The sequence below is a fragment of the Saimiri boliviensis genome, chromosome 10, assembly GCF_048565385.1.
Source record: "Saimiri boliviensis isolate mSaiBol1 chromosome 10, mSaiBol1.pri, whole genome shotgun sequence".
NCBI lineage: Eukaryota > Metazoa > Chordata > Mammalia > Primates > Cebidae > Saimiri > Saimiri boliviensis.
Window position 1 is genome coordinate 2,707,634 of NC_133458.1, and position 25,038 is coordinate 2,732,671.

The following is a 25,038-nucleotide window of genomic DNA, read 5'->3' on the forward strand; positions in this document are numbered from 1 at the left end:
AGGAGGAGTTCCACGGCGGGCACCTGGTGAGTTGTGGTTAGAACTGCATCTTTTAATTGCAGAATGCTGAAGAAAGAGTCACTCAGGTAGCAAAGACTGGCTTTTCAGGGGCGATTTTATAGTGCTATTAACTCAGACACCATTACTTAAATGTGATTTTTATTATTACAATTAAAGACTGATTTGATTTTATGAGATCATGCATTTTTATTTTATGGAAGTTTTACAGTTAAATTCAATTTAAAATATTACTCTATTTAAAATAAAATACAAGCAAGTACGATATTAAAATGATGCCATACTTCTCTTCCAGCTGATGTTAAAATTTCCATGCAAGTGATTACTTTGGTAGAAACAAATATTTCCTGATACAACGAGGCAATGACTCAAGGAGAGCAAACTTGGTTGATTCTGTTTGTGAAGTTACCAGAAGTCTAATTAAATTTATTGTCAGTTTTTTTTGTGTGTGAAACATAAAAGTTGATTTCTTCTCAGTTGATTCTCAGAGGAAGGAATTTCTTTGGGTCAAAGGGAACTCTCATTGTTACTTCGGTGTTTGCACAGCGCAGAGTTGTAAAAGTTGACACTAGCCACCCCGAATGCCGACGTCTGGTCCTGACATTTCACGGAGAGAGGATGGCTTGTGAACCAGCTGAGTCGTGGCTGTGTGGCTAAGGTTTCTGTGACTCTGATGTTGCCATCCAGGCCGACGTAAGACTTGGGAAGTGTCTTTGTGAGTTTTTGGAAGATTTTCAGATTTTGTTTTTGATGGAGGAAAACAATGAAGGAGTGTTTGTACTAAATAGGTTAAGCTGTTAGTAAACATGTGCCCTTTAAATTAGCTGATGATAAGGACAAAGAAAGTGCTTTGTCGTCTGAAGTCGCAGAGACAAACGGGTGAAGGGGCAGTCCCTCTTCAACTCCTTAATGGAAAGCAGAGATTAAACCGTGAAACCAGGAGAAGCTGAATTGGATTCTTCCTTGAATTTATTTTGGCAAAGTCTTGCTCTTCTTTCTCTCACTTGCCTTTCTTGCGGGGGAAGCCTGGTTTTTCCAGAGTCAAATTAGCACAGGAATAAATATTGCTTGGGAATGTGTCCTTTCAAGGTTCTTAGCACTTGCGATGAGTAAGTCCCTGCGTGGTAAGTGGCTGGGGACACATCCGTGTGGCAACCCCAGCTTCTCAGCTGGCTGGAGGATAATTAATCTCACTGTCAGCACTGCTGGACAGAGAGCGCCATTCAGAGTCAGGGGCAATGCGGGGGGGGCGCCGGGCCCTTACTGGGGCTGTCCTTGAATCTGGGGCTGGACTCCTGGGAGTGTGCTGCTTACTCACTTGTACCTTCCCTAGTTATAAAAAAAAAAAAAAAGAGTAAAAAGAAAGGATAGTAGGTTTACAGGGACTTTGCTGGGATTCTTTTGGTCCTGGGAAATGAGGCAAAGTCCGAAGGAATCCTGAAGGAGGAGGAGTGGAGACCCACAGGAGAGGAGACGGGCTGTCCTAGGAGGAGGAGGTGGGCAGGTTATCTCTTCAGCAGTTTTAGTTTGCAAAATGTGTCTGGGTTTGAACTGGCATACGTCCGAGAAATGTGAGAGAGCCAGTATGGAAATTTAAGATTGCATGCTGATTTTCTTCTCCTTTTGGTAGGGTTTTATTTTTTTGAATAGTGACTTCCAGTTACTAAGCAAAGTGAGAGTTGTATTCGCTCTTCAGAGTTGGGGATTTACCATGAAAGGTTAAATGTGATAATGAGAAGGTGTCCTGGGGTGCAGTTTTTAAACATGGTGTGATGCTTCTCTTAGGAGTCCTTCAAGGCTGGTGCCTCTGCCCCGCGAGCCTTAGGCAGACACTGGTCAGAGAACCACAGGGGTCTCAGCTGTGAAGGGACTGCATGGACCGGACAGGCCGGCCGTGGTGCTTAGGCTTCCATCGCAAAGTCACAGAATTCTGCAGAAAAGGGCTATTGTCTTAGCTCTCCTTAAACCAGTCAGGCAGTGGGTGATTACAGAGAGTGTGGACCCTGGGATGTGCCGACTGGCGTGGGGACCCTGGCACTTGGACACATGAGTTACGTGCCATTTCACATGTCAGCCGCAACCCCTTCACTCGAGTGTTGGAAAGCCAGGACTGTGTCTTGTTCTTTTGTGGACTCCAGGACTTTTCAAACCTAAGATTCCTCAGTCCTAGTGTGGGCATATTCACGGGGGGACAGGGGTGATGAGTACGAAATGAGGCAGCAGCAGGTAAAACACATCTCAGCAGCATCAAGCTGGGGCTTCGTAGAGGCTCACTGAAGATGACTATGCCCTTTTCCCACAATCGGGACTGCTTGGGAACTTTCCCAAGGGCTCTGCCGTTTGGCTCCGTCCTTACCTCACTCCTGGACCTGTAGCGGCAAACCAAATTTGACCAATTACGATTTGGCATTGCCCTTACTCCTTAACGCTCGTGACCCAGACTGAGAACTTGAAACTGGCCACCTCTCACTAATGATTCTGTGATTGCCTTGCAATGACCTGTCATGGTGAGGGCACGGGTGAGGTCTCAGTGCCCAGAGGAGGCCCCTTTTTACTGCTTAATTGCTGTCTAAGTGATGCTTCTTTCGTCTGTGTGGTCACTGCAAAGACGAGATTCTCCGGTGGCAATATTTACAGCTTTAAATATGTCATGTGACTTGGACAGGACCCCTGAGCTCCTCTTGTAACTTACTGCGCTGTCTTCCTTTTCTGCAACTCGGTTCTGACCTGGCATTGGAAAATGGACTAGGCTTTTGTACTTTTTGTAGGTTGTGTAACAATTGTACAATGTGAATAGAATAAAATAAATGCATGTGAACTAGAAAGAAAAGAAAAAACAGGTCTGAGAGGCCTGAGTGCTATTAAAGTGCACAGATAATGAGAAGGTGGAGTATCCCAGCTGGGCACGGAGCTTAGCACCTCTTCTGGGCACATAGCGAGGCTCCATTTCCCAGGGCCCCTTTCCACTAGGTGAGGCCAACTGCATCCTCACCCATGGAGTCTGAGCGGGGGTGATGTGGACTGCTGCTGGCCTGGCCAGGGATACTTTTCTTGGGCAACCTTTTTTTTTTTAAAAAAAAAAATTGTATAAATTGGCCAGGCACAGTGGCTAACAGCTGTAATCCCAGCACTTTGGGAGCCTAATGCAGGCAGCTTACAAGATCAAGAGATTGAGACCATCCTGACCAACGTGGTGAAAACCCATCTCTACTAAAAATACAAAAATTAGCTGGGCGTGGTGGTGTGCACCTGTAGTCCCAGCTACTTGGGAGGCTGAGGCAGGAGAATCACTTGAACTCAAGAGATAGAGGTTGCAGTGAGCCCAGGTCAAGCCTTTGTACTACAGCCTGGTGACAGAGTGAGACTCTGCCTCAAAAAAAAAAAAAAAAAAAAAAAAAAGCAATTGTATAAATTTATGGAGTACAGGTGTGGTGGTGTTCCATGCATCTCTTGCGTAGTGGTGAAGTCTGGGCTCTTAGTGGAACCGTCATCCAAATAGTGTACAAAGAAGTGATTTAGTAATGTTGGAATCGCCCACCTCCCTCCTGCACCCACCCTTCTGAGGCCCCAGTGTCTGTCCTCCCACTCTCAGCTGCCACGTGGGTGCTTTCTCTAGTTCCCACATGTGAGTGGGAGCATGTAGTATTTGGCTTCTGAGTTGTTTCACTTAAGATAATGAACCCCCTATATGTGTATATGTACCCCATTTTCTAATCCGCTCCTCTGTTGGTGAATGCTGCCGGTCATTCCATGTCTTTGCTGTTGTGAGTAATGCTGCTGTAAACGTGCGAGTGCCGGTGTCTTTTTGATATGGTTTCTTTCCCTTTGGATCCATGCTCAGTATGATGGTGGGATACTCAAGATGCTGATGGGATCGCTGGATTGGATGGCAGTTCTACTTTTAGTTCTTTGAGAAATCTCCATCCCATGTTTTGTTTTTTGAGACAGAGTCTTGCTCTGTTGCCCAGGCTGGAATGCAGTGGTGCAATCTTAGCTCACTGCAACCTCCATCTCCTGGATTCAAGCAATTCTCATGCCTCAAACTCCCGAGTAGCTGGGATTACAGGCATGTGCCACCACACCCGGCTAATTTTTGTATTTTCTTTTTTTTTTTTTTTTTTTTTTTTTTTTTTAAGAGGGAGTTTCGCTCTTGTTACCCAGACTGGAGTGCAATGGCGCGATCTCGGCTCACCACAACCTCCGCTTCCTGGGTTCAGGCAATTCTCCTGCCTCAGCCTCCTGAGTAGCCGGGATTACGGGCACGCACCACCATGCCCAGCCAATTTTTTGTATTTTTAGTAGAGACGAGGTTTCACCATGTTGACCAGGATGGTCTCGATCTTTTGACCTCGTGATCCACCCGCCTCGGCCTCCCAAAGTGCTGGGATTACAGGCTTGAGCCACCGCGCCCGGCAATTTTTGTATTTTCAGTGGAGATGGGTTTCACCTTGTTGGCCAGGCTGGTCTCAAACTCCTGGGCTCAAGTGAACCTCTCATCTCCACCTCCCAAATTTCTCAGATTACGGGCATGAACCACCACTCCTGGCCTCCATACTGTATTCCGTAAAGGGTGTAGTAATTTACATTCTCACCAGCAGTGTATACGCATTCTCTTTTTTTCACATCCTTACCAACATCTGTGATTTTTGTCTTTTTAGCAATAGCCATTCTGACTGGTATAAGATGGTATCTAATTGTGATTATAATTACAGCCCACCCCTCAATCGCCAGTTATAGGGTATAGCTCCCCCAAACCACCCCTCAATTGCCAGTCATGCATGGGGATTGCATTTCTCTGATTAGTGATGAACATTTTTTCATCTGCTGGTTAGCCATTTGCATGACTTCTTTTGAAAGAAATGTCTATTTATGTCCTTTGCCCACTTTTGAATGGACTTATTTTTGTTGTCGTTGAGTTGTTTGAATGCCTTGTAAATTCTGGATATCAGTCCCTGGTTGGATGCATTGTTGGCAAATATTTTCTACCATTCTGCAGGTTATCTGTGGACTCTGTTGATGATTTCTTTTGCTGTGCAGAAGCCTTTCAGTTTAATTAAGTCCCATGTGTCTGCTTTTGCTTTAGTTGTTTTTGCGTTTGAGGTCTTAGGCATGAATTCTTTTCCTAGAGCGATGTCTGGAAGAGTTTTCCCTAGGTTTTCTTCTAGTGTTTTTAGTTTCAGGTCTGCATGTAAGTCTTTAATCCGTCTTGAGTTGACTTTTTTTTTTTTTGAGGCAGCTGTCTCAGCTCACTGCAACCTCTGCCTCCCAGATTCAAACGATTCTCCTACCTTAGCCTCCTGAGTAGCTGGAATTACAGGTACCTGCCACCACGCCTGGCTAATTTTTGTATTTTTTTTCAGTAGAGATGGAGTTTTACCGTGTTAGCCAGGCTCATCTCAAACTCCTGACCCCAAGCAATCCACCTGCCTTGGCCTCCCAAAGAGCTGGGGCTACAGGCGTGGGCCACCGCGCCCGGCCTTGAGTTGATTTTTGTGTGTGCTGAAGGACAGGGTTCAGTTTCTTTTTTCTGCGTATGGCAATCCAGTTTTCCCAGCATCATTTACAGAAAAGAGCATCCTTCCCCCGGTGTATGTGTTTGTTGCCTTTGTGAAAAGTCAGTTGGCTGTGGATGTATTGCTTTATTTCTGAGTTCTCTATTGTGTTCCATTGGTCTATGTGTCTATTTTCATACCAGTACCATGCTGTTTTGGTAACTATAGCCTTGTAGTGTAATTTGAAGTCAGGTAACATAGTGCTTCCAGCTTTGTCCTTCTCGCTTAGGATTGCTTTGGCTATTCATATTCTTTGGTGGTTCTATATAACTTTTAGGATTGTTTTTTCTAAATCTGTGAAAAATGACATTGGTATTTTGTGAGGGAGTATAGTGAATCTGTAGATTTCTTGGGGCCATGTGGTGTTTTTAACAACATTAATCCTAACCTCCACGAGCGTGGGATGTTTTACCATTTGTTTGTGTCATCTGCAGTTTCTTCCATGAGTGTTTTGTAATTTTCCTTGCAGTGATCTTTCACCTCCTTGGTTAAATACATTCCTAGGTATTTTGTTTTATTTGTAGCTATTGTAAATGGAAATATGGGATTGTCTTGGGCAATCCTTTTACTCTTTCCCAGTGTCCAGGTAGATGTTGACACCCTGAGACCCTTAGAACCACACATTGATGATGGCAGAGCCTCCATTAGCTTGAGTCTTGAAATAACAGTGTCGGGTGTAGCTCTCCTCAACTTACCCCTCGGTTGCCAGTCATGGAGCATAGCACCCTGCAGCCCACCCCTCAATTGCCAGTTATGGGGTATAGCTCCCACCAACCACCCCTCAATTGTCAGTCATGCATGGGGCATAACTCCCCCCAACCCACCCCTCAATTGCCAGTCATGGGGCACAGTATCCCCCAACTCACCCTCAGCTGCCAGTCATGGGGTATAGCTCCCCTCAAACCACCCCTCAATTGCCAATCATGGGTGTAGCTCCCCACAATCCAATCCTTAATTGCCTGTCATGACAGAATATCCACATTGGACTTGTGGTTTGAGAGAAAAACAAAAATTTTGTCTTGTTAAGCTGTTGAAATTTTGAGGATTATTTGTTACAGATGCTAATACTTTTCTACCTAAAAGAATAATCCTTATTAAAGGCTGTGGAACCACCATACCTCAATCCCTGAACCGGAAAACAAAGGCAACAACTTTAATATTTCTTTATCTTCATTTCCAGACCAATTCTAAAGCCTGATTTTTAAAAAAAACTTTTAACTTTGAGATGATTTAAAGAGTTGCAAAATACTACAGTTACCATATGCCCTTCCCTCAACTTCCTCCAATATTAGTATCTTATATAATCATCATATAGTAATCAAAACTAAGAAATTTACATTGAGAAGTACTGTTAAGTAAATGACAGACTTTGTTGGATTCACTCGTTTGGGGACCTGGTAAGACACAGTAGGAATAAAATGTAAGACTCTTGGGCAGTTTGGATTACAGAAGCAAAATATGGTTTTCACACAATTGGAAGACAACCAGCTGCCCATAGTGTTATCACCAAAGAAAGACTACCAGGTGGCTCAGAACCACAAGTGTATTGACATGAAACTAGAAGTAACTAGATATGTGAGCCTATTTTTTTTTTTTTTTTTTTGAGATAGGGTCTCACTCTGTCACACAGGCTGGAGTGCAGTGGTTTGATCTTGGCTCACTGCAACCTCCATCTCCCAGGTTCAAATGATTCTCCCACCTCAGCCTCCCCAGTAGCTGGGACTACAGATGTGTGCTACCATGCCCAGCTAATTTTTGTTTTTTGGTAGAAACAGGGTTTCACCATATTGACCAGGCTGGTCTCGAACTCCTGACCTGAGGTCATGTAGCCACTTCAGCCTCCCAAAGTGCTGGGATTACAGGCATGGGCCAATGCACCTGGCCTGAGCCTAACTTGATCCCAAAATTAAAGGATACCATAAGACTGTTCTGAAGGAGGTACGAGGTGGGAACCTTGATCAAGTCAAGAGAAGAAGCGAAGGACTGAGGATTTCTTGTAAGAGTTAAAAAATTTATAAACACTTAGAGTTTTGCATACATATGTCAATCCAAGCCCAATGTCTACAGTCTTGTTGGGCGCAGGAAGCCTGCTGTTCCTCCAGTGCCAGGTCACAGGACACACTGGACTCAGTCTAAGTTGCATGCCCTTTCTTCCTTTCTCATCTAGTGCTGCCACTGTGTAGAAGAGAAAGGCAGAAGGGGTATCTCATGATGGGTTTCTGTCAATTCATGGCACACAAATGGAAGCATCATGGCAGCGTAATAATACAAGAGAGAAGGCAGGGCAAGACCTTGCTCTCCCACACCTTGAGTGGGTTGGTCTGATTCAGAACAAGCAAGGAATCCTGCTGTCTGATTTCGCCCTCTCCCCTGGCTGCTGTCCAGAGCGTGAGGTCCACCCAGCCCTGGGGCTGCTAGGGGTTGGCAGTGCGACAGCTGCCTCCTCTGCATGGACGTGGCGAGTCCTGCAGGCAGTGTTCCATTTGTTCTTCCCACGAGCGACACTCCTCGTCTCTCCTCTCCCTCAGCTCATCCTCTGTCTACCTGTGAGGTGTGCACCCAGGATGGGCATATCTTGGGGATGAGGGTGGGGAAACGGTCTGATGTGAGGTGCTGCTGGGAGGTCAGACATGAGTGGGAAGAGCTGTTCTCCCATTTCCCCACGTTCCTGGATGTGAAGGGGGAGCACAGGAAAGAAGGAGAGAAGCCCAGGAGGTGCCCACGTTTGGAAGAGGACTTCATCTGACAGTGCTGCCATGTCTCAGTGTTGCTGTGACCACGACCACAGACTGTGTGTGGCTGAAGCCACAGAAATGTGTGCTCATAGTTCTGGAGGCTGGAAGTCCAAAATCAAGGTGTCGGCAGGGTTGGTGTCTCCTGGGGCCTCTCTGTGTGACTTGTAGAAGCATCTTTGCCCTGTGTCCTCACAGGGTCATCCCTTTGTGTGTCTGTGTTCAAATCTCTTCTTCTTATGAGGACAGCAGGCAGATTGGATTAGGTCCCCCACCTGTGTCCTCATTTTGACTTAATATCCTCTTTAAAGACCTCATCTTCAAATACAGTCACATTGCAGGGGCAGGACTTCTGCATATGAATTTTGATACAGGGTGAACTAGATTCAGTCCATAACATCCCATCATGAATATAATGATCTGTGGATTTGAGCCGCGCAGCTCAGTTATGACCGGTTTTAAAAACGGTAGAAGACTCTCTTGTATGCTACAAAAACACAATGGCCCTTTGGTTCCTGAGCCCTGGACACTAGAACAAACACATAAATCAATACATGATCTCTACCAAAGTGTTTGCTTTTATGTGCTTAGTATAAAAGCCTGACCCAGAGCCACACTCTCAGCATTTTCATTTTTGTCTGAAAACAGCAAAAGGGGAAGGGAAGAAGCATGAGTTCCTGGCCCCAGGTCTGCTGCGGACCAGGTTTATTGCTGTGGACAATTCCCACTTAATTACTATTTTGACCTGTAGCTTCCTGTAACCTGGTTATTAATTATGACTGCTCTTCTTACCTCATAGATTTTCATGAGGATTGAATAAGAGCGCAGAATGAAACCCTTGGCCATTATGGATGCTAATAACTTAGTTTAGCTCTTCAGTACCATAGATATTTATTGAGAGCTTATTATCTTCCAGGAGGCATTAGGGATATAAAATTGAAGAAAATGGGCCTTGTCTTCAGGACAAGGGAAAGGCAAGGACAAGATGATCTCATACGCAGCTCATTTCAAGAAGATGGATAGAGACACAGTGTGCTGTCCAAGCATGAAGGGAGGGTATTGAGCTCAGCCGGACTGAAGGTGGGGCGGTCACGGAAGAATTCTGGCGTCCTCTCATCTAATGGATGTCTCTTGGAAGCATTATTCCCAAATACTCTTTTAAAAAACAGAGTCAGAAATGCAACTGAGGAAATCAGTCGACAAATAGAAAATAGTTCAGATATCAGATTTAATGTGTTCAGATATGAAATATTCATAGAAAATCCAAAAGAATCTACAGATAAACTCTTTGAATTAATAGGTAAAGTTTTCAAGGTTGCAGGATACAAGGTTAATAATAACTATATTTCTATATATGGTCATTAAACAATTGGTAATAAAATTTTAATAAATTGCCACTAGCATCACAGACACGAAATATCCATGCATAACTGTAGTGAAAAATGAATGAAGCGATCTCTATGCTGAAAATTAGAAAACATGATAGAAATAAAAGAAGAGCTCCTCTGTGGGCAGACTTGCCGTGCCCATCAACCTGATGTCATGTTATCGTAAAAATGTTAGTTCCAAGAACATCTGTAGATTCAATGCGATTCCAACCAAAATCTCAGCAATATTTTATGGAAATTGATACACTAACAATAAAATTTATATGAAAATAAAAAGGGCCAAGCAAAGGCAATTTTGAAGAAGAAAAATAGTTCAAAGATGACCCATCTTGTAAACACCCAAAGTTGTCATAGATTAAAATGGCCCAAGTATTTATGAAGGCCATGTGTTAAAAAACATGTTGTCCTATCTCATTATTTTGCTTACCATTATTATTTTCCTTATTCTGATCTTATCATTAATTCCATCTGTATTAGTTGGCTCAGGGTGACACATCAACATAGTACAGACTGGCTGGCATAACAGACATTTATTACAGTTCTGGAGGCTGGAAGTCTAAGACCAAGGTGGCAGCAAGGTCAGGTTCTGGTGGGGCCTCTCTCCTTGGGTTGCAGACAGTCATCTTCTGTGTCCTCATATGGCCTTTCCTCAGTGCTGGGTGGGAGGAGGCGGGGGAGAAAGAGGGAGAGAAGGAGAGAGACAGAGAGGGAGAAAGAGCCAAAGAAGGAGAGAGAGGGAGAGGGCGAGAGGAAGAAGGAGAGTGTCTCTTTTTATAAGGACACTAATTCTATGGGATCAGGGCCACACCCTTATAATCTCATTTAACCTTGATTATTTCCCTAGAAGCCTGATCTCCAAATATAGCCACACTGGAGGTTAGGACTTCAACATACAAGTTTTGGAGGTGAGGCAGCATAGGTAGTCAAGGAAATAACCATGTCCTTGAGATGTGGCAACCGTGGGAACCATCCCACGATCATGAGAAGCCCCAGCATTTGCACTGTAGTCAAACTCACTCAAGCAAGGCTGTCTCCAGTAGAGAACTTCCCTGGTCGAGAGCATGTGCATTTTACCTGTCCTCAGACTAACCCTGTGCTCTTTATAATAGTAAAGTACACACTCCTGGGTGGAGATTTCAGATGTTAATGAGACGTGGCATATGAACAAGCATGTACAGCTACTGCACAGCTGTGCCCAGAGGCCCACACAGAACATGCTTCCTTGCAACACCGGAGTCTTGGTCTGTCACTCAGGCTGGAGTGCAGTGGCACGGTCTCTGCTCACTTCAACCTCTGCCTCCTGAGTTCAAGCGATTCTCCTGCCTCAGCCTCCCGAGTAGCTGGGATTACTAAAAGTAGAAAAAGTAGCCAAGTGCGCACCACCACGCCTGGCTAATTTTTGTATTTTTAGCAGAGACAGGGTTTCACCATGTTGGTCAGGCTGGTCTTGAACTCCTGACATAGTGATCTGCCTGCCTCGGCCTCCCAAAGTGCTGAGATTACAGGCGTGAGCCACTGCACCAGGCCTTCCCACCCCTTTTGAATGATCAGGTAAGGCTTCCATAAAGGGGCCCAGTAACCATCAGTGCTGTCTTGTCCACAAGAGGACCCCTCGCCGAATCCTCTCCAGAGAGTTACTTCCGTGTTTGTACCTAATCCTCAGAGTGTGCCTTCTCCCCTGCAATCAGGTGCTCTGCGCTGCACTGTGTCTCTTGTTTACATTCTTTTAACGAAAAAGAAAAGAACTGAGGTCTCATAATCACCATCAACAGAGGCACACAGACATTCCATCCGTATCACTGTCCTCCTTTCTCAGGATCTGCAAGCTTATGTAATGCTCCTGGCTTACTAATTTTTCATTTTTTCTCATACGTGCACAGAAGGCTAAATATTTCTCTTTGGGTCCTATGAGAGCTGTTTCTCCAAATTTTTCATATGTATTACCTTCATTATCATTTGGTTCAAATTAAATTTGTAATTTACCTTCAAAGTGACATCAGTTGGCCGGCCGCGTATCTCATTCAGCCGTGTGGGTATAGCAGCACGGTGATGCAATGTACTTAAGCATTGTATTTTAAAGATGACTCCGGAGCCGTACTGCCTGGCTTCAAATGCCAGCTGTATTGCGAATAGCTTTTTGATGGGGGGATACTTACATAATTCCCATGTGACTCAGTTTCCTCAGCTCCAAAGTGGGAAAGACAAGGTGTGTATTGCAGTGTGTCCATGTGTGCGGAATTTCCACCTGTCCTGGTTTGGGAATTCCTCATTCAAAGTGTTCTCATTTTTGCTTCTTTTGGTCCATGCAGGCTTCGGTGGTTCCAGTGGAAATTTCAAGGTAATTTCTTTGCTTGGAGTTCCTAGCATCTTTGGGCAGTCACATTCATGCTCTACACCCTTCTCAGGCTGCAGAGGTGAGGTTTTACCTCTTCAGACCCTGGGGAGACAAGCGTTTCCCCCCTGCGCCATCCATTGATAGGTGGCCTTGTGGTTCTGCAGGTCATCTGCAGAGCTCAGTCAATGTCCCTGCTCTGGACACAGCCTGTGCATCCGGAATCTGTGTGAGCTGGACTGCTGGGTCCAGACTCCTGCCTGGGGCCTGGGGTCCCCCGAATGCTGCCTGCTGCTGCTTTTCACTCTTGGCCTCTGTGGGGTTCTGCTCTTTCTCTTGAGCTCAGCTGGGTCTTTTAAACATGTTTATTTTGAACTAGTTTTTCTGTGTGATGGCAGTGCGAGAGGCACTGGTTCCTCAGTCCAGGCTCCTGTATTCTTGGAAACAGGCCACAAAATTCAATCTCACCAGGACTGATGTTCAAGCACAATCTTTAAGTAAATGACATCCTTTTAAGTGGCCTGGAGTGAGTCTGGACCTTAAAAAAAATTAGTTCATATGATTCATTCAATTATGCTTTTCCCCAGTGAAATGTTGAACTGTAGCACAATTCTTGGCATGAGCATTCTTCTCTATTCTTTTAGGCATGAGCTGCCGCTGGAGGGTGAGCCATCTCCAGCACAGTGTGTCAGCCTCGCCAGATGAGGATGGGGCTAGAGAGCTCAGCTGGTAGAGAGTCTCCTCCTCACTGGGCAACTTAGGGTTATAACATATATAGGCTCTGTCCACTGTAACTTTGTCCAACAATTTCAGTCTTTATTTCCAGGGACCCTATTTGAATCTGTGAGTCTTTCATGTAGTACCTCTGCTTTCTTTAATAAGTTGATTAAACTGAATATCCATTAAGGACCACTTTTTTTTTTTGTAGCATAATTAAATTTTGAAGATATCTCAGAAATTCTTTGGGAAGAAATGGATAACTATGTAAAACTATGTATCTAAGTATATTGAACAATCTCAAGAAAGGTATTATTGGGCACCGAAAATTATTTGAATTCTTTTTCTTCTCTGTTTTGTTGAATTTCGTTAGAAGCTTAAATTATAAAAATGAAGCATCTATCTTGCACTTTGGCTGAATGCCTGGATCTGTTCTAAATTGGATCTTATAAATATTACATCAAGTCCTATGTAATGAGTTTGCTTTTTCCTGGCAGTTAGCTTGTGTGGATGGCATCTTAAACATTTTTGCCATCTTTGCAAAACTTGACAAAAACATTTCAAACACTAATAGCTTTGTTAATAAATTACTCAGCACCCAGACACTACATTAGTTAAGAAAATTCTTGACACCAATCCTTCTGCTGTTTTACGTTTGATACTTGGTAGGTGACTGCTAGCCTGCAGAGTATCAGTTTAAAGCTGCACCTCAAATGGAAGCACTTAGAAAATGCCCAATGCAAGGTTGCTGAGGTGCTTTCCCGACGAGGAGGGACAACTAGTGAAACCAGGTGGTTGGCTCCTTTTAAGAGCTCATTTCATTCGCAGAGTCTGACTGGGCAGTCTTTTTTTATTTTTTATTTTATTTTATTTAAAGACAGAGTCTCACTCTGTCTCCCAGACTGGAGTGCAATGGCACGATCTTGGCTTACTGCAACCTCTGCCTCCTGGGTTCAAGCAATTCTCCTGCTTCAGCACCTCCAAGTAGCTGGGATTACAGGTGCACGCCACCACACCCAGCTAATTTTTGTATTTTTGATAGAGACAGGGTTCACCATGTTGGCTAGGCTGGTCTCGAACTCCTGACCTCAAGTGATCGCCTGCCTCGGCCTCTCAACGTGCTGGGATTATAGGCGTGAGCCACCACACCCAGCCTGGACTGGGCGTTCTGTAGCAGAGAATTCCCTCTGCATGCCAGGAAGGACTCAGTTCCTCAAGACCAAGCCATGCGCATTAGTACAGTGTTTATGAATATGTATATTCATAGATAATTTAAACTATTTGTAAAAGTACTGATAAAAATAACATTCTCAAATTGAAGTGTATGCTACATTTTAATACGCTGGAAAATAATAAGCCAGTAAAACATTACTTTGTGCTTCTAGATTAATTTCTTTGGGGAAGACTTTGAAATAAAGATAATCCTGTCATTTTGGGGCTCGTATTTGAACTTCTTGTAACTCCATTATTAATTTAAAACTTTTATCTCTATAATGATCTTTTTTGGAATTTAGGCTCGTGATTCCCACTCATGTCAAAGACTGCAAAAGACAATGTTTCCAGAGCATTACATATGTTTGTGTGTATAGGGGTGTGGGGGTGTGTGTGTGTGTGTGTGTGTGTGTGTGTGTGTTTGTAATGGTAATGCTAGCTCAGTGAATGAGCACACAAGCTTTCACATTTACTCAATATTTGATCTAGTGACAGCTTCTCAGTCATTTGTATGGTAACAAGTGAATATGCATCTGGCCATTGTGCCCTTATATTTTAGGTACATAGGGTAGATATTGTAAGCCTGGGGCTGCTTTACATATTTTTACAGTTACCTGCTCTTCTTGCAAACATCTGGATCATTTTGATTGAAGAACAGCCAAATACTACAAGGTGAAATGTTAAAAACCCACTATTATTTTCTACTAAGTAGGGCAGCGTGCAACCCACACAAGATACCAAAGTGAACGGGAAGCAGAGGCTGATGGGGTATCTGCAGGTGCGGTGAGCAACTCCAGGATTCTGTGTTTATCAGGATTTGTTATGATCTTCACTCATTTCCTTTATAATAGGAAAATGTTTCCTTTAGAAGAGTGTGTTCATTTATCTGTTTATACTTCTAACATACTATCACTTTTATTTTGTATATTGGGGTTCTGTGTACATATTTTTTCTCCAAAGAGGGTTCTGCTACTAAAGATATTTAAAAACTGATAAAATGGCAAGAACACGGATAGGAACTTGGGAGGAGTGAAGTTTGACTTTTGGTTCTAAAATCTAGATGTATGGCCTGAGCCAAGTCACCTAATCTCCCAGAGACACAGCTTCTCTGTGGGTTGAATATGGGTGGGACCCTACCTCATGGATTTGGAATGAGGATGAAATAGGTAATGTGGAAACCACTGAGCATGGTCCCTGACTACCCTCGATGGACACTAAATAATATTGTACTGTTAATATTATTGTGATGTGGTAGGAGTTTTGGCTTTAAAACAGAAAATTCAAGGGTCAGGAGCTCTGGACTAGTGTGTGGAGGAGTTTGAAAGCTGGCTGGTTGTGAGGAAACATGGTGTTAATTGAAGTTTAAGTTTAGGAGTGAAGAGAGGTCACAGACGTGGTGTGGAATGAGGCTAGTTTTATGTACCTTGTGTTTATATTTGATAAATACCATTTGTCTTTTAAATGATGAAACCGCGTTAACGAAGGCAATGGGAACTTACTGTATTTTGTACTGTCTCTGTGTCCACACTCTCATATAGTATTGAATTCTACAAGAGTTGTGTATAGAGTCAATAATTATTACATTGTTTTCATCAATTTAGAATTTAGAACTTTGGCTGGGCGCGGTGGCTCAAGCCTGTAATCCCAGCACTTTGGGAGGCCGAGGCGGGTGGATCACGAGGTCAAGAGATCGAGACCATCCTGGTCAACATGGTGAAACCCTGTCTCTACTAAAAATACAAAAAATTAGCTAGGCGTGGTGGCGTGTGCCTGTAATCCCAGCTACTCAGGAGGCTGAGGCAGGAGAATTGCCTGAACCCAGGAGGCGGAGGTTGTGGTAAGCCGAGCTTGCGCCATTGCACTCCAGCCTGGGTAACAAGAGCGAAACTCCGTCTCAAAAAAAAAAAAAAAAAAAAGAATTTAGAACTTTGAATTTGGAGGGGAGATGAGAGATTATTTAGAGTGTTTCTGGTCACTTCATGGTTGATGAAAACTGAGGTCAGAGAATTGGGGAGCTTGTGCACAATAGTTACCAGCTCCCATCTGCAACCTGGATTTCCTGGTGCTCAGACAACGCCCACGTGGTCATCCTGGCCTGGTGACTGTCACACACTGGGCCTACAGGTTGATCTGGTTCCATAAATCCAGGTCCATCCTCACATTTGGTGTCAAAGTTCCAGATTGTGCATGTTATGATTTATGGGAATGAAGATTGGGTCCCTGTGGGTTAGATTGCTTTTAAGACTTTCCTTCATAGAGCATACACTTCTCTGTTAGTGATAACCCAATTTGTGAAGCAGTGGAGTGTGCACTTTTATGCATTTCCTATTTTCCATCACTGTGAACAAGGACAGAAAAAGCAGAGAGACCAGTCCTTAGAAGGTTGGTGAATGGCAAGGCAGTGAAAGATGTAGAGTTTACTGATACTAGAGACAATTTCTTCATGGGGAACTGAGTATTAGATTAAAATCTATGCTTTTTCCTCTCCCTTTGCAGCTTATATAACCCAGATCTGGCTGTATGGTAGGAACTTTTTAAAAGAAAGCTGGAGATAGATGTAGGTGAAGACAGAATTCAGCATGCTTAGAGTTTTTATTAACTGGTCTATTAATTTATCTACCCATTCACCAAATTATCATTAAGGACCTCCTATGTATTACCATCACAACACCTAGCATATAATAGATGCTTAATCAGTGGTGGATGTTATTACTTCTATCATTTTTATAGTAATACAAATACTAATAAAAGCAACTCTATGCTGAAAAATGCTGAAGCAAATTAGGTTTTATCTTTGCAGAGCTTAAAATTTGGCAGGAGTACTGTGATCAGTCAGGAAAATAGAAAGTATGCTCATATTTGTAGACACTTGCCTGAGTCTTGATGTTTTTAATCCACTCTGGCAATCTCTGCCTTTTAATTGGTATATTTAAACCATTTACATTTAAAGTGATTTTTGATCCAGCCGGATTAGTATTTACCATGTTTGTAACTGTTTTCTGTTTGTTGAACTTGTCCCCTTCCCCTCTTTTACTGAGTTCTCTGGTTTTAATTGAGCATTTTATATGATCCCTCTTTCTCTCTTCTTTTGGCTTATCCATTATATTTATATCTAAATATTTTCTTAGTAGTCATTCCACAATTTGCAATATACATTTACAACTACTTTAAGTTCACTTTCAAATAACATTATGCAGTTCACAAGTGGTGCAGGTAGGTACCTTATAACGAAGTATCTCCAGTCTCTCCTGCCTGTCTCTTACAATGTTGCTGTCATTCATTTCAGGGGTCTGTATACTATAATCACCTAATACATTATTACTATTGTTACATTGAAAAAATAGTTACTGATAAGAAAAGATTAAGGATAAGAAAAAAATATTTTACCTTCATTTATTCCTTGTCTGATACTCTTCCTTTCTTTAAGTAGATCAGAGCTTCTGACCTATATTATTTTCTTTTGGTGAGAAAGGGAGCCAAAGGGGGATGGAGATGGGTAGTTGTCCTCCCTGCAGGTGGTAGGTGAGATAAGTCCCTGGGAAAGTCTTTTCCCTGCCGAGGCCTTTGTGATGGAGAATGCTCTGGGTGTTTCGGAATGATTACTTTCCCTTCTCCCTAAGATACAAGGGAATTTTCTTGGCTCTTTATTTGAGAACCTGGTGGGATTTTATTTGAGAACCTGGAGGTAAGAGTGTGGACCCCCCTGAGGTTGGGCCCCAGGAATTTCTGACTCTCAGGCTGGTCCCTGTGCAGGCTTCTGGAGTCCATACAAATCACCCTCTAATGTTCCTACCAGCTTGGGGCTCTAGCCCTTCAGCCCCAGGTGAGCTGATTCCAGCGGTGATTCTCCACGTATTCTTTAGTCTCTCAGTTTTCAGAGCAGTGGTTTTCCCTATGACCTCAATTCTTCAATGGATGCAAAAAAGGTCCTTGATTTTCAGGTGGTTCAGTTTTTTCCTTTTTGTAAGGACAGGAGGGAGAGCTAAGCTTTTTACATATTGGAGTAATAACGATTACTAAGTGATTAAGGAATTGTTTTAAAGTTCCTCAGCCTTATTTTTCATACACTTCAATAATTTTTCTTTTAAAGTATTTTCTAAAGCTTTAAACTAGGAAGTTTGTGAAGCTACCACAAATATTGCCATTTTTAAAATTAATTTTTGCAAAAGAAGGGTGTTAATACCATTTTTCTATCAAATACTACCACTTCATTCCAACTATGGGAGTGTCACTTAAGAAGGTAATTTCACAGAATAAGGCTATCTGCACAAAGATAGGCATTGTGGTAATAAGTATAGAATGTCTACTGAGATTATTATCTAAATGATTTGTCATTTAGCTGATGCTTAATCTATGTTGTAAATTATCTTTTGTCTGTGATGTCTCATTAGTCAAATAGGTTTGTGAACTCCTGGTGACAAGGATGCTGACTTATACTCCTTTAAATCTAGTGCCCCCCAACCCCGCACCCAGAAAACTCTGTACACTTGTATTTTTAGTCAACAGAGATTTGCTCCCTCAGTTCTGGACCATATGAAAATGAATAAGAAAGAAATGGCCCTTACCCGCATGGGACTTTGATTACAGTGGAGGAGACTGGCTTTACTTACAAAACTGTATGAACCATTTTTATTAAGGTGGAATAAAGGCCAGGAAGGAAAATACCATTTGCAAAATTTAATAGTGACCTTCCTCAGAGGAGGCCTGCAGAATTTGTTGATTTATCCAGAATGAGCTCTGAGGACACATTTGTTGTGTAGCAGATGTCATTTTCAAACTGACCTCAGCCTGACTCACGTGTCAACACAGGACACAGGTGACATTTTCAGAAACAGACTTTCCTCTCCTGACCAGCGAGTGTTTCAGCCCATGTGCCAGCCACTGATGTCACCACAAAATCTGATTTCCATTTTGTAGACTATCAGAAATGTGCTGTGGGTGCAGTGTGGTTTCTATTAGCGTTATTAGGGGTCGTGCGGTTGAATTCCACTTCACCCTTCCAGAAAAATGGCCTCACAGTAAGCAATCCCTGTGAAGCAGAGCACTGGGAACGTGGCTTTGGCATTGTCAAGTGTGGCTGTGATGGTGCAGTTCGCTTCTATTACTGTGAGCATTTGTGTTTTACTGCAAACAGTCCAGATCGAAATTATATGGATCTGGAGGTTTTGAAAAATCAAGAAAAAAATGACATTTTACTTGATTGTATTTCTGACTTTCCAAATTGTACACCAGTGCAATAAAGATAGTTTAGCCACTGTACATTTGGCCACTACCGGTGACCAGGCTTGCTAAGAAGACGTTTGAAAGAACTTCTCATTTTCCCTCTTCCATGCATGTGTTGACTTACCCTTCAGCGAGGGGTGGGGCACATGCTTCTGCCTCCAACTCTTGGCTAGTCTTGCAAGGTCCTTTCTGGCTCTTGATCTTTGGAAGTGACAGTCCTCAGCACTGAATACTTGTTAAAATAGTTTGTAAGCATTGTCATTTAATTTTGCTTTTTACACCAATTCCGTAGGTGTAACACAGTTGACTGTTACTGTGGAGGGGGTTGGCAAGATGTTAGTGACCCACAGATGAGGAGCCTGAGAGTGACTGAAGATGCTCACCAGAAAGTCTTCCATAGAAAATAAGTAGGAGAGGCTGAGTGTGGTGGCTCACGCCTGTATTCCCAGCACTTTGGGAGGCTGAAGTGGGCAGATCACCTCAGGTCAGGAGTTTGAGACCAGGCTAGCCAAGATGGTGAAACCCCTTCTCTGCTAAAAATGCAAAAATTAGCCAGGGGTGGTGGCATGTGCCTGAAATCCCAACTACTCAGGAGGCTGAGGCAGAATCACTTGAACCCATGAGGCGGAGGTTGCAGTGAACTGAGATCGCACCACTGTACTGCAGCCTGGGTGACAGAGAGAGACTCTGTCAAAAAAAAAAAAAAAAAAAAAAAAAAAAAGGAGAGCTGAACTCCAGTGTATATCTGTGAATTTAAGGAGTGTGTGTGTGTGTGTGTCTTACCCCATTCCCTCTCATTCCTTCATGGGCCCGCAGTTGATGCTGGTGAGCAGGCTGGCTGGGAGGCATTGGAGAATGCCAATGTAGAAGTGGAGACTCTGCTTCACCTGAGGGCACTCGAGATGAAGTTTCAAAATTCTGTGGTAGCTACAAAGCACACCTGCTGGGATGTTTTCCTGGGAGCTGCCTTATCGAAAAAGGTCAGAAAGCAGCGGTCGGGGCCAAGGCCTCCACATTCATTGCACATGCTTCACAGTAGTCAAGATACGGAGGTAACCCACCTGTCCATCAGTGGATAAAAATCATGTGTGGGAGAGAGAGACACACATATGTGCATGGGTGTGTGCATGTACACACACACGCACACACACACAAACAGTGGAATAGGATTCAGCCATTCAAAGAAGGAAATTCTGTCATTTATGACAACCTGGGTCAGCTTGGGGGACATTAAGTGGAATAAGCCAGGAACAGAAGGATGAATGCTGCATATTCTCACTTAGATGTGGAATCTAAAAACGTGGAACTCATAGAAGCAGAGAGAAGAATGGTGGTTACCAAGACAAAAATCGTGGTATTATCTTAGCTCTTAGAAATGTGAGATACTCACTTAGACTACCACGACACGGTTAAAATGGGCGAAGATGGTGCGTGCCACAGGGAGAGGCAGCAGGACTCAGATGTGTGGGCTTTATCATTTGTTAAAGGATTAAAAAGTTACAATTATCTTAGTAAAATACAAGTGAGCTCTCTCTCTCTCTCCTCTCTCTCCCTCCCTCCCTCTCTCCCTCTCTCTCCCTCTCCCTCCCTCCCTCCCCCTGTACCTGCATTAATACTAAAGTTCCATACTTGGAGTTCACTGTTGTGGGCGTGGCCTTTGGGCCCCACATGGAATGCAGTTGTGCACACAGCTCTCTCTCTGTCTGGCTCCACGTCTTACCTTCCTACTGGATGACCCTACATCTGGAGTTTAATGGAGACAAAGCAACAGGATGACACAAGATATCAATAAGCAGCATGCAGAGAATATGTAAGAAAAGACTCCTTTTTACGAAGAAAAGACTACACTTGGATGATTCTGTAACTTCACAAGTACAAGATGAAGTGACAAGAAACAGCAACGTTTTGTGTTAAAACAACACAGAAGTGACTTTTTCTCAGCCCGTTGGAGTCTTCACATCTCATCGAGTTTTAATTTCTTCTTTTGAGACTATCAGAAAACAGCATGGATTTCTTCCTCACTTTCTGATTTTCTGCCATTTTTCTGCCTGGGCCTTGTGCCCCGGACTCTCTCCTGTGCCGCCCCGGGGCCTTGACCGTCTGGCTTCCTTCTCTCCCTGGCGGAGGCTTTCTGCCTCCGCTTTCTGGTCCTTCTTCCTTTCTTCCATCTATACAGGCGTGCTGCGTAGACGCGCCTGCCGCTCCCCTCCCGAGGCCCCTCCAGCGGCAGCGCTGTCGCTGTGGGCAAACCTCCACAAGGATTGCTTTCCTTCCGTCCCCCACACATGTCTCGCCGTCCCCAGCCCCCAGCTCCCTCCTCCTGTTCCACAGCTGCTGCTCATGGACTAAACGATGCAGCGTCTACGTTTTGGATTTCGACCGTCTGGAGCTCACCGCTCACATCCGTGGCTCCTTCCTGGACAGCACTGCACACCCTGAAGGGTCCAGACTCGTTTCACTCCCTTTGAAACGCTCCCTGATGTTCTTACGGTGAACCCTCTATATAGCTCCTTGGATTGATTATGACGGACACCCGTCCCTCACCACTCACCAGCTGTGACCTTCGGAACTACATTTCCTGGGTCTGGGCCTTCGTTTCCCCATTTGTAAAGTGATGATTAAAAATCACACCCACTTCCTAGGGCTGTTGTGAAGATTCAGTGTGTCGATGTGTGGAAAGCCTGTTGAAGAAGGCTTGGCATGCCGAAAGCGGTCACCACGCGGTGTCATACAGCTTTGAATCTGGTTTTATAAAAGTGGGTCATACTATGCGTTTTTTTTTTTGTTTGTTTTTTTTTTTTGTTTTTTTTTTTTTTTTTTTTTTTTTTTTCCTGTGAGACAGTTTTGCTCTGTCACCCAGGCTGGAGTGCAGTGGCACAATCTTGGGTCACTGCAACCTCCGCCTCCAGGGTTCAAGTGATCCTTGTGCCTCAGCCTCCCACGTAGCTGACATTACAACTGTGTGCCACCATGTTGGCTGATTTTTGTATTTTTTGTAGAGATGGGGTTTCACCATGTTGGCCAGCCAGGTCTCGAACTCCTGGGCTCAAGTGATCTACCCACCTTGGCCTCCCAAAGTGCTGGGATTACAGGCGTGAGCCACGAGGCCCGGCCTTATGCAGTCTTTTTTGATGCAGTATTTTGTGGACCTCTTTTCAGGTCACGTCAGCTATTTTTCAAAATGTTTGTCCAGCGTTGCATAGTGGAGATGCTTGTGAAACGCCCTTCCCCCGCGCGGTGACGTGCCTCTGACGTCCTCCCCAGCCTCTGGCCACCGTGGGATCTCTGTGTAGTGTCCCACCTGGACTATTCCTGCTGTCTGGGGTTTTGTTCTGCACCTTCTTTCCGTTTCCCTTTCTGCGCCTCCTTGTTTGTGAGCTCACCCCGCCGCCCTGATTTAACCTACACCGATGTCTCCGACATCCACATGGCTCGCGGAGCTCTCTCCGCACCTGCCTCTGGTCCTCGAACATTTTAAAGGCACTCCAACTTCTATGAGTCATTTTCTCGCAGGCATGACACCCCATCCCTCTGGTTTTCCAGCAGTAATGCAGGAATCATGCTTGCTTTCTCTCCCAGCGCCCACCCCAGCCCCCACCACCCACAGGCATTCCAGCAACCCCGTGGACTCGCCTCTGAACTTGCCACAAGTCCCTCTCGTCCTCACTGCTGCGGCCTGGCCCCTCTCACATGCTGGTTGCCCAGCTGGCCCCTCGCCACTGCTCCTCACCCTGCAGGTGCAGAGACCCCCTCCAAAAACTCAGGCCTGTCTTTTCTTTTCTTAAAACCCTTCAAACCTCTGGCACACCGAATGCTCACAGCTCTCGGGCTCTGGCTCCACGGGACCCTCCAGCTTCGTGTTCGGCTGTTTTCTGTCACAGGACTCTCTTCATTTCTCAGTCTCTGGCAGCTGTCACCTCTGGGTCTTCGTGTGTGTTGGCCTCAGACCGGACCCCTCTTCCTCTAGCAAGCAGGGGGCAGATCCTTGGCATCCTTCAGATCCCAAGGTAAACATCACCTCCTCCAGGAGGCTTTCCTGGGTCTTTCTTTCTTCATAGGGCTGCTGCCCTTCCATTTGCCCCTCCTGGTCCCCACTCCTGGGCTTCCCCTAACCCAGCTGTGATCAAGGGGACTCAGTGGCTTGTCTGTTTTGTTCTCATTCACCATGGTCATCACGTCCTCTGGGCTTAGCACTGTCTGAGGCGTTGTGGGACTCACAGAATTTGCTGAGTGGAATTGTGTTTGGAGTCAGGGCTCATTTGCAAAGGCTGTGGCACCTCCTCTGAGGAAGACCCACAAACGCTTATGCCCCCAGTTACCGGTGACCTTGGTGTTCAGACCCGCTGAGCCCAGGCTGTGAACTCCTGTCCTGGGGCGTCACACGATTCTGGGGTACACACGCTGCATGGCAGCTGGCGTGGGTATGTCCTCGAGCCCTCGGTGCTCCGTGCCCCTTCAGCACAGAAGCCGAGGGTCCAGCGGGAATTTAAGCTTTGCTGTGTGCTGTATCCTGTAGTCACCACGGATGAGATGTGTATTTTCGTTACACCCGCCTTGCAGGTGGAGAGGAGCCTGGGGCACAGAGAGGGCGCGGGACTCCAAGGTCACTCGGGTGGCCGTGGGTCAGCCAGGATGGCAACCAGAGCTCCCCCGCTCACCCACATGCAGCATTGCCCCCCAGGACACCGAGGGCTGCTTGGCGTGCGTGGTGGTGATGGGTCGCGGCGAAGCCAGGGATCCATCTCTGACCAATCATGTTTCTCCTGTACGTTGCCGAGGCACTGTCAGGCACAGGTCGGGCTGTCAGGTGAATATGAGGCTGGGAGGAGAAAGCGCTCAGAACGGATGCATGCCCTCCTTTTCTTCCCTGGCAGATGTTCTAAAGAAAAAGAAATTAGGTCTGGGCCAGAGGATGTCCTCAGAGCCTCAGAGGAGGAGCAGCAAAGCAGGGGCCGCAGGGGGAGGACTGTCTGTTCCCGCTGCCATGGCTTCTGAGCATCATGAAGACTGAGCACATCGAGATGTATAAAAAATACTGACCTTCATTGTCATTTAGGGAGATGTTAAGTTTCTTTTGTTCTGAATTCCTCTTTTCTGACCATTTCGCCTTTGGTAAGTTAGGTAATGCAGACAGCTCTTCCTACAAATCTGACATTCTATTATTACCCCACTGTCAGCCCAATGTAGAGCAGTCACCAAAGGGGACAGTGGAGCAGAGGCATGTCTCTCTCGGCCTCTGTCCAGGGGGTTCAGTTCTGTAAGTGTGAGGACTGGAAGACGGCCTTATTAATAAGGAAGATGAGCTTGGAGGATTGCCTGCTCAAAGCTGCTAACATCTCATTGAGGTTTTAGCTCTTAAAACAGCTCAGCAGGCATGACTGTCTCTACTGACAATTTTGGAAATTAAGAAAACAAACTGGGTGTGCAAGTGTGCACCTGTGGTCCCAGCTACACGGGAGGCTGAGGCAGGAGGATTGCTTGAACCCAGAGATTGGAGGTTGTAGTGAGCCAAGATTGCATCACGGCACTCCAGCCTGGGCAACAGAGCAAGACCCTGTGTTTAAGAAAAACAAAAACAAAAAAACAAAATAAAACAACACAGAGAAGTTAAAGTAATTTGTCCAGTTATGAGACAAAGGGAGATAGCATAAAGGTTAGCAACTGGGTTTTATGGTGCCTTCCCTTTTCATTTAATCTCCCTTAGCCAGTGCCTTCCAGAATATGGCAAGTAGAGAGGCCCAGATTCTAAGATGAGTGATTCATATTGTGGGTGTATATACGCCGACAGTTTTATAATTGAGATAATTTTACATTCAATAAAACACAGAGATCTGAGGTTCTCAGTTTGAGTTTTAACACATGTA